Source organism: Nelumbo lutea, chromosome 2 (genome assembly GCF_056320005.1).
Source record: "Nelumbo lutea isolate HS-2025 chromosome 2, American lotus-T2T, whole genome shotgun sequence".
NCBI classification, from domain to species: domain Eukaryota; kingdom Viridiplantae; phylum Streptophyta; class Magnoliopsida; order Proteales; family Nelumbonaceae; genus Nelumbo; species Nelumbo lutea.
In genome coordinates this window covers 69,981,358-69,992,899 of record NC_142685.1, presented here as the reverse complement: position 1 = coordinate 69,992,899, position 11,542 = coordinate 69,981,358, and positions in this window count along the sequence as shown.

Genomic DNA, 11,542 nt, shown 5'->3' with positions numbered 1-11,542 from the left:
AGGAAGAGAAGACCTCGGCTGCTTGTTAGTGTAGAAATCTAATGTCACCATGTTTTCTCAAGGTCTCTTTGGTGGACAAGGTGGTGGAGTACCCGAGCCACCTACGACTGAGGTCACCTTCGGGCCCAATGCAACATTCTTCCTCCAACCTTGAGCCTCTAGGGCTCTTTGGACACAATATTCTTCGACCTTCTTTTCCTACTCTTCCTCTAGGGACACCATTCCAGAATCTGCAAACATAAAGTGAATGCTAGTATACTTTAGTCTAAAGACAAACATTGAGATTCAGCAGCTCAATGACTGTATTACCATGCTGAATGGATCAACAAGGCATCAAAGGTGTACTCCTAGACATCAAACTTCGAGTTTGGCCAATAGAAAAGTAGCAATACCCCCTCTAGTACTTCAAAGGGAGAAGCATGTGGACAATGTTGAGGATCATCAGTATGTTGTGGGTGGTGCAAAACATCTTAGTCCAACGACGTATCAAAAGGAATGACACTAGTTGGACAGGCAACACATGCTGGTTTCTCATCACAACTACTAATTCCCTGTCCAAGGGGAACCTAAGTCCGGCTTTGAGGCTTCCCTCATATACACATAGTTCGCCTGGTCGAGGCAAGTCAGCCCTCTCTTCCTTCCCCAGACACTTGAGCTTGTACTCCGAATGGGTGGATTACTACTCCCATATCCTATGCATATCACTCTTGTGCAAAGTGCAAGAAATGTTGCTAAGATTAACAACTGCTCGGGCTAGGACCTCCTCAACTTCCTTATTAAGGCCCACCTCGACCTCCTGACAAACATCTTCCGTGGCTTCGATTTCAAGGATATCCACCTTAACTTCAGCTTCATTGGCATCAAACTCAGAACCGGCACCTCCACCGCCTCGTCTCGAGGTGATCTACTTTCACTACTCCGCTCACTACCAAGATGGACCCCAAAGATCATGATGAAGAGGAACACGAGGACATGGTAACTTACCGTAGGAAAATTTTACATAGAAGACGAAAAAACCCCCAAACAAGGATGAGACAGCAATTGAACTTCAATAGGCATTCTTGCTTAAATGATGAGGTCAAACCAATCAATGGTCCAGATTGCACCTTGTACGCAACACACATGCGTGAGCTCAGGAGATCGTGACTCATGACTTGATATCTCATAGTTTGAACCAGCAAGTTGGATTACATGTGACCTTCAATTTAATCGTTGGTATTTAATGTTTGAACCAGCAAGTTGGATTACAGTCCACACATTAACGAAGTGATGTCGTCTTCCTAATGGCTATATATAGAACATCTTCCTCAACTTGAAACTAATTAAGGACAGGTGGGTGGAGTATAAACCACCCATGTGGATGACACTTGAGCTGCTTAGCATGGCCAATGTGGAGAATGGTGATGTGTCACACTACCATTTTCTATAGAGGGTAACTATGGTGCACACCACAGACCTCAAATGAAGAGGGACATGTCGCGTACGGTGAGCTCAGCCCAACCTCCTCCTGCGAGGAGCGTGGAAGGTGGAACCAACTCCTATAGAACCTTGCCTCTAAACATGCCACATGTCCCACAAGTGAGGAGCACAACGGCACTCCACCGCATGTATTTAAGGGCAAAATTAAATACAGCCAATTAGTTTAGATTTAATCAATATTTTGAACCGCTGTTGATTCAAACAGTCGGACCGTTCAGATTGGAAACCATCAGACAAGTGGTTTCTTTTACCCCAAATTCGGTCTTTAGCCAAAAATTATTGAATTAGTCAACGATTTGTTAACTTAGTGATTAAACCAAATGACTCATTTAATCAGTTAATGGTTTTGACTGTTTTCTATTTTCTAATTTTTTATCAAAACAGGCTATGAACATCAGGAATATATCCCTCCAACTGTTCACTTCATGGTCAAATATATAGAATCACCACCCATCAGTGTTCGATTAATTATTTTGGGATTAATAGTGACTCCGTACCATCCGGCCATTGAAAAAGAGAGAGCTGAGGGGCTAGGCACCCTATCTCTTGTCGGTGTGAATACCAAATTTCTCTTTATCTGATATTTTTTTTTAATTTGATTATGTTTCTAAAACAAAAAACACTGCAACTCAGCGCATGAAGAACCCATATTTTCTAGCAAATTGGAAGGGTGTTATTGAGATCGCACTCCTTTTGAATGTAGGGCCTGAGCAAAAGAGTGAAATCCCCACCCCTTTTCTATTAGAATCCCCACCTTCGCAGTGAGCTGGCAAGTCTGAGGAGCGGAGAGATTGAGACAACTTCCTTTTCCAAATGCCAGATAATACCCAATTCTCACTCGAAATCTAGCTACGACGAACTGATTACGTCGATAGCAAGAAACTGAGATAATGAAATCAAAGTTAGATTAATAGACTTTATTACTCAACCAACAGAAAAGACTAGAAAATAAAAAGAAAAGGATGAGGTAGAAGATTTACCTCTTGTGACCTTCACGAGGATCAATGATGCTGGTATTCGCAAAACTAGCGGAGCTTGCGTTCGGAGAGCTTGATGAATGTTATGGAATACCTAGCTCGGCAACTCGATAGTGGCAGTGGGAGCAGGTCGACGGCAGAGTAGTGGTAGGTTGAGGTTTCAATGGCAGAGCAGTGGTAGGTCAACGGCAGAGCAGGTCAAAGCTTGCAACTCTCTCTCGCCTCTTTCTTTCTTTCGCCCCTCCCTCCTAAAACTCTCTCAAACTCTCAGTTCGGCAGCTCCTCAAAAGGAAAATACCAAGAGAGCTCCCCCTTCCACCCCTTTCTCCTCTGCTCCTCCTTGGGATGGGTGCCTCTTATTTATAATAGGAGGGAGGGAGGTTTCAAAAAAAATCTTCAAGGTACATGGTGTCTTTTAGGTTGAAAGGAGTGATTTGGGAATTTGGTGAGTGAAGGGCAATTTGGTAATTTGGGGGCTTGGGAAAGGGGTTATTTTGATAATTTGGCAAATAAGGAGGATATTGATAATTTTGGAAGGAGGGGTAATTTGGGAATTAGGTCAGGGGTATTTTGGTAATTGGTCCAAGGCGTATTTCGGTAACTTTGGAAGAAGAGGTAATTTGGGAATTGGTCCAATGGGTAATTTGGGTAATCTGGTCAAGGATGTTTTAGGAATTTTGTCAAGGGGTAATTTGAGACTAGAAGAAAGGGATAATCTGGACAAGGGTATTTTGGGAATTTGGTCAAGGGGTATTTTGGGAATTTGGTCAAGGGATATTTTGGTAATATGGTCAAGGGTATTTTGGGCATTTGGTTGGGGGTATTTTTGGGCATTTTAGGAGGGGTATTTGAAGGGTATTTCGGTAATTTTGAAAGAAAGGGTATTTTGGTAATTCTAGAAGGAGGGTTAATTGGGAATTAGGTTTGGGGTAATTTGGGAATTGCTTAAAGGGGTAGTTCGGATAACCTAGTCAAGGGTATTTTGGTCATTTTGGAAGGAAGGGTAATTTGGCAATTTGGTTAGGGGTAATTTAGGAATTAGAAAAAGGGGGGTAATTTTGGGAATTTGGTCAAGAGGGGTATTTTGGGGATTCAAACAGATGACTAAACAAAAATTGGGTGCTGACATGGGTCATCCATTCGAACCAAGCGGTCGAACCGTTGACTCAAAAATCGGTGGCTAGAACGGTTCTGGTTCTAGGTCAGTTTTTAAATCATTGGATTTAATAACTCAAATAATTAATATTATTAATTAAATACTTAATTAATAGTAAATTTCCAAATTTAGTGAACTTTTTAAGTTATAATTATTATTTTAATTACTATATAGTTATTTTACAATATTAAAATAATAGTAATTATAATAAAACTATTATTAACAATTACTTAAATTATTAAGTATACATATATTAATAATTCTAGTAATTATTATTCAAAATTACCATAATTTTTGTAAACTATGTTATTAATTTATTACCAAACTATTTGGAAAATTAATTTAATAATAAACTACCATATTTAATGAATTATTTAATTAAAATATCAGTAATTAAATAGTAAATTAATTTTAAGTTAGTGAACTTACCATAATTGTATTAAGTAAAATATTTAAGTAAATTACTGAATTACTTATGTAAAATATCACATTAACTATAATAATTTCACATTTATTTATTTAATTAGGTAAAATAATTTCATAGCAATTAAAATAAGGGTAAAATACAAAAACCTCCCCTAAAGTTTTTGACAATCATAAGAACCTCCCCTATAGTTTCATTTTAGCAAAAACTTCCCCTCTATTTTTGAAAAATTTAACAAATACTTCCCTTCCGTCAATAATCAAGATGGAAAACGTTAAAGAGATGATATTTTTTTCAAAATACCTATTTTGCCCTTTTACAAATTTTGTTTCTTCTCATATGCCCTTTTACAAATTTAGGATGGTGGAGCATCTTCTAGAAATTTTCCAGCTTTTCGGTGTATGTGAAGCTCCTCGTTGGGTTATCCCACCGGGACTCCATGCATTTACTCCAACGACATCGCATGATGGCAAACGAATCACCGTTGCGACTCGACAGTGAGAGAATAACTTTAAGTGCATCGAGATCTTTGATCTAGAGCTAGAGTTGTTTTGCAGGGTAACGGAGACTGTAAACCCAAAATTTCACCACTACAATCATCTTTTCTCTTTGAAATTAGGTTTTCTTGGACACCACCTATTCTGAGGTGATTCGGCTTCTGGGGACTCAATCGTTTTACATCTCGAACCTATAACTTCTCCAATGACGGAGCTGAGAATGCTCTAGCTTAACGGATCATTCCCTTTGTGTTCTCCCGATGGTTACCTGATCGCGTTCAACCACGATTCAATCGTTCTGCATCTTGAACCTGTAACAATGCATTTCCATTGTGTTCATTTGATGACAAGTTCGAGTGTTCAGGTTTGGGAGATCCGTCCAACTAGTTGACAGATGGGAAACTAATAGCCTCGTCCAACCGACAATACCAACAACATGGAGGCCTTCAGCATATACCTTATTCGTCTGGATGGAACGTAACTCTGACAAGTCTATGTGGTAGGGGCAGAGGGATCAACAGAGGCAGACAAGGAGAGGATCAATCTCGTCCAATAACATCTTCATCGATAACGTGTGAATAGCTCCATCTCAACTGTTATTGCATCTTAGCTGAAGAGCCTCCTGCCTGTTATAATATTCTTTCACCAATATTTCTAATTTCATAATTTTCTTGACTACTAGAGATGTTAATCATCTTCCGTTGGTTTTTTTCAACTTTCTTTCCAAAGTTGTGGAGATCTACACCTTCCTTGACAATGCAAAGACACCTTTTCACAAAGCTCTTCTGTTGTGCTTCTTTTACTGCTTGGATATAGTTGATGGTAGTTGTCTCCACCTTGAGAGCATCCTTTCAAATTTCTGAAATCCAATTATGGACCCATCGGTCTTCTTGATTTGTATCTGCATCTTTTAAGAAGCATTGCATCCTCCTCAGTTTAGTTTGAAACCCTTCAACTTGGTCTTTCACTTCGGACAACAAAACTACTTCTTGAATGAGTAAATTTCCCAGCTTAGTTACAATGCATGAAATCACAGAATTGACCATCTGATATTCCATTTCCTTTTTCCCAACCCTTCTCATTGTCTCAGAACAAGACAATTAGGTCTATTTATAGTGCAAATCAGTTCTTTCTTTCTACTTGGCAATGTGAATGCTGAATCATGTGAGCTCTCTCTCTCTCTCTTCCCCTTCTTCAAAGTCATTGGTAGCAGAGCCGGTGTCCATACCGAATCAATTTCGACCATACGGTGTTCTATACATGGTGAGATTGGACAGAAGTGTGTTGAAGAGGCTAACATGGAACATGTATGAGGATGGAACCCCAACCTAGAATTCAATAACAGGGGAGATGGATGTGGATCGGCTATTGGTGGAGACCATGGTGGGAGATAGGCTCATGGGTCAATTTGATGAGCCGCTTTGGATTTCTTGCGATATGTGAGAGATAATAGATTCTATAAAGCTCAAGGCTTTGTTTATGGCATCATTCTGGAGAAGGGGAAGCCTGTGAGCGAAGCCTTCGACGATCTTCACACCTTGGCTTGCAGGACAAGATGATAGTGAAGGAGATTGTGACTTGGCTTGCCGTCATTAACCAGGAAGAGGCATTTTCCAAGAAGCTCCACCTTGAGAGTTGCCCTCCTGTGTCATCAACAGCGGGGAGTGGATCTTTTGCCATTAGCAACAACAATGGATATGGTGTTGAAGGGGTTGAGAATGATTTAAATGTTGAAGTACAGGAGTGCAAGCCTCACAATGTGAATCTGTTCAATCTGGGGATGGGGTCAACCAAGGATAGACTTATGGTTCCTCTATTGTTGTGCGTCGTGAGGAAGAAGATGAACATGGCTATTTTATTACAAGCAGGTGCACATTAATTGTAAAAGGGTAAATAGGTATTTTGAAAAAAATGACCATCTTTTTAATGTTTTCCGTCTTTGTTATTGATAGAAGGGAGGTATTTGTTGATTTTTTCAAAAATAGAGGGGAGGATTTTGCTAAAGTGAAACTATAGGGGATGTTTTTATGATTGTCAGAAACTTCAGGGAGGATTTTGTATTTTATCCTTAAAATAATAGTAATTAAGCTCAACCCAACACTTAGAATTAGGCATAATGCTCGAGCCGAAGGTCAAGTTGGATTTTTCTAACTCCAGTCCAACCCTTGCTAAAATTTGATGCAGTCAAGTTAGAGTTTGGGCCATCACGCTTGCATTAGTGATCAATAAGCACGACACATACTAAAATTTAATATATATATATATATATATATATTTGTATGTATTTATACAAATAATATATCTATATGTGCATGTACATATGTATATGGTTCGGCTAGGTTGGAGTTGGGATAAGGTTGAGCAATGCTCACATTGCCCAAGGGCTAGACCTGGGCCCATCCCAAAAATTAAGAATTCGTAAACATTTAGGACCAGGCCCAACCCAAGGACCGAAAATCCAAGCCCATCCCATGTAAATTTGTAGGTTGGATTGATCCATTTCAGACTCAAGTTGGACTTGCCCAAGTTGCATGTACCACTAGATATAGGTCCCTTTTGAGTTCAGATTTGTACTACATATGTGTCCATTAATTTGATGTCAATATGGCCCCATATGTTAAACAATAGTTGTAAGTACAAATTATTTAACAAGACTGTGCTTTTAAATAGGTAACTTATTTATGTGGTTAAACAATCCTAATTAACAAGACTGTGCTTAAATAGGTAACTTATTTAAGTAACATAACTATTAATTGTTATTACTGCAAAAGTATAAAAGTTATAATTTTAATCCATGTAAGTCGTATTTAAAAATTATAAAAAATGTAAAAATTAATTCAAATATATTAACAATAACAATAATAATAACAGTTTTTAATTGAAATAGTAATATTGTAAATAGAATTAACAAAAAACAGTAATCTTATAAAATTAATTTTACTATGAAAATTTTATTAATTTTAAAACTAATTTTTATTAATCTATTTTTTTAAATAATTACGTGAATAAAGCTTTATAGTAGGCCAATAGCCTAACTTGGCCCATGACCGCTAATTTAGAAGGTCGTAAGGCTCTTTCTACTTCATTTTGTCTCAAAATGGTTCATATATAACAAAAATAGAGCATGGGAGAATAAGGATGTTAACCCAATAACCCATAAATCAATTTCCAACTTTTATATTAATGACCCTTCAGTTTTCAAAATGTGCCACAAAATTTATAATTGAAAGACTCGAACATGGGTTGAGTTTGTATCACGTTGAATCTTTTAGAGTTAGACGGGTTGGGATGGGTTTGACTCAACCCTAACCTGACCCTCCCATGCTTCCAATCAAATCCAATCCAACCAGACTCAATATTGTGTAGCTTCTGAACTTGCCCCAGCTTATAGGGTTCACCTTGATACTGACCCAATTCATAACTCGTAGTCTTTCAATTGTATTTTATTGTGTTACTTTTTAAAAACTCAAGAACCTTTAATTTAAATTGAAAATTAGTTTATGAGTTACAAGGTATCCTTCTACAAAGTGAAAGAAAAAATCCAAAAATAAATGATGAAATAAATCATATACTTTAAGGTTAGGGGTTAGAAGTCAAACCAAATTATAAGAATACCCTTTAGATGTGTTAGGGTAATATGACCCAATGGGCGAAGGTTAGTCAAACCTGGACCAAATTTGGGTTAAAGAACAAAAACTCCAACCTAACCCTATACCCGGTTTGGGTTAAAACAAACATTGAAAGAAATCATAAACTTTAACAGTTTGAAGTTAGACCAAATTATAAGAATACCCTTTATATGTGTAGGTATTATTACTCAATGGTGAGGGTTAGTCAAACCTAAACCCAGTTTGGACTAAATAATCAAAACTCTAGCCTAACCATACACTCGATTTAGGTTAAAACAAACCTTGAAAGAAATTATAAACTTTAACATTATGAGTTAGAGGTCAAACCAAATTACAAGAATACCCTTTATATGTGTAAGTGAACCAATGGGCCAGGTGAGCCAAACCTACACCCAATCTGTATGAAATAACCAGAACTCTAACCTGACTCTACACCCTAATAAGCCTGATCCTAACTTGACCATATAGGGGTGAATCAAGTCGAATTTACCAAATAACTTGAGTCATTGACATCCCTATATGAGATTAGCCACTCTCATTAAGATTTCAATTTTGGATTGTGGTCGTAACAACAAAACATAACTCAAATGGCTCAATTAAAAATGTTATAAGGTTGTTTGTACTTCAACTTTGCATAACAAGGCCCCCGACTAGTTATATATTAAACGGATTACATTAAGCAAAATCCGAAAAAAGGGAACCTGAATCCAACCAAAACTCCAATTGGATTTGGATTTAATCCAACTCCATTTTAATTTTTAAATAAAGAAAGTTTTGAAAAAAGTTTATTACCTTTTTAGCTTATATATCAAATAACTAATAGAAATATGAAATATTAAAGTTAGTATACATAAATTTATATACAATGTTGATAAGGGATAATGTTCCCACCAATTGTACCCTGCCACGAGGTGAGGGAAACACTTTATGGCACCTCTGCAACACGTGGCAGGACCTTGCTCAAAGGCACCTCGCTAGATCAGCTTATGAAGCTCGAGTAGACTCCAACCTTGCTTAAAAGGCACCTCACCAGATCGACTTACAGCCTTACAGGTTTGGAGTATACACTCAATTTGGTCATACTGCAGTTTCAACAACCTATTCATCTGACCGGGCAGCTCACGACCTGAGGAACTTCCCCAACATTAATACACCTCCAATCTACATAGCAAGCTCTCTCTCTCTCTCTTCCTTGACCGCACGGAATAGCCAGCCCGAAATGTATGTAAGCATGAAGCCCACCTAGCAACGAAATGCCCACACACCCCCGCTTTGCGGAGAAGTGGCTAAAGACACCTCGAGTGCCGTATGGGTGTGTCTTGAAAATGGCAAACATGTATCCATGAACTACTTGAATGTGCTAGACACGTTATAGCTGGGCCTCAAGGTCTATATAAGGGTAAGCCTCCACCCTCCAAAGGTATGCTTACGCATGCACATTCTTATTGATTCCTACTATTATCCTTGATACCACCTTGGAGAACTCAGAAGTCACTAACTTAAGTGGCGGAGTTCCTTGCCTCGGACATCCCCCCGTGTCCTTTGACACTACTTTTGCATACATGCTATCAGAGTTTGCTTTCGAGCTCTAGATCACCACAGCCAGTAGGGTTTGCTACTTTTGTTCTCTCCATCAATTGGCACAACTGTGGGAACTTTCTAAATGCAAAGGTCATTCCCTCTTGTTCTCATCATCAGGTCGTCTCAGAAAAAAAAAAAAACAAGGATACTCATCAGCCCATTGGAGGATCCTCTTCTAGGGAACATCCTCAAAATATTGAGCCCTCTACGCCACCATAGGGGGGGAGCAGTTCGAGGACCTTATACAGCTGATTCAAAGCATGATGTCTGCCTCTGACCTTGGGAGGAATGGGAAGAAACAACACAATAGTTGCCTCAAGAGAAGCTCATCGCACTAGTAGGAGGGAAGCTTCTAGTGTAGAACTTGAATGTCGACTTCCTGTGCCTCCCTAGGGCCTCAGAATAACAATGGAAGCCTTTCCACAACCCACATGTCAGAGCAATGGGACCGTACTTATGTATCTAAGGAAGGGAGTAAGGAAAACTCTTCCTCTAGGACAGATCACTCGTGCTTCGAGGTAACCTCACAGCAGGATAGGTATAGAAGGTGTCCTTGATGAGCTCCTGTGAAAAGACAACATGAACCTAGAGATGATCAGCATGCTAACCTGTCCAGGGATCAGAAAGCTAGCCAATTAGACACCTCGGGTGTCCCTATGGTAACCAAGGAATCTCCCCTCTCACTTAAGATATTCTCAAAGCCACATCCTAAGGATTTAAAGACATTGACCCTAGAAACCTATGATGAGACATCTGACCCACTAGACCACAAAGTTTTCAAGCTCTCATGTTACTACATGGGGCCTTAGAAGCAAGAATGTGCCTAGACTTCCCAACCACACTACGGAAAGCATCTCAACTATGGTACTCAAGGGCTCATGCCTCGCTTCATAAAGAGTTGGGACTAGTTCAACATGTTCGTGGCCCACTTTGAAATAAGTTGTAGGTACCAGAAGATTGTAGTGAGATTGGCGCACATCCAACGATGATCTGACAAGACCCTCTAGGAATACATACAGAGATTCAACTCAAAGGCCACCAAGTCCATGACATTGATCCGACGGTAGTAGTAGCAACGACCTTCCACAGGGTTAAGTATTCGCACTCCGCATTCTCCTTGATGAAGAAACTACCTCAAGACATGACTGAATTCCTTAATAGAGCAGAGAAATACATAAATGCTGAAAAGGTCGTCTACGCATGAAGGGACCAAGGAGAAAGGAAGAAGAGAAAGGATTGAAACAATGACTGAAATGGAAGCAACAATAAGCAGAGCTTGAATGAAGGGAGCTCACCTAGACGGTCTCGCACTCCACCCTGGTGGTACCATACCTACACTCCACTCAATGCCAAACGGGGTGAGATCCTCACGCAGATTAATCACCAGTACTACTTGAAGTGGCCCCCATGCATGAAAGGTAATTTGACGAAGAGAAATCAAGACCAATATTGCAAGTTCCATTGGACCGTCAATTACGACATTGAGTATTGTCGAGAATTGAAGAACGAGATTGATGAGCTCATCAAATGTGGCTACCTCAAGTAGTTCATCAAGGACAACCAACCTACCAAATAGCCCAAAGACTACGATGAAACTGAGGAAGGTCCTACCAGAGTAATTGCATTTATTGCATAGAGTATCAATAGTGGTTAGGTGCAACCACACCACCCGAAGAGTCTCAGTCTAGAAATTATAGACTGACCTCAGAACCCAACCTTCAAAGTGACCAAAGCAAGATGAGACGATCTCTTCACTAAAGAGGATCTAAAGGATGTATGCCTACCTCACAGTGACACCT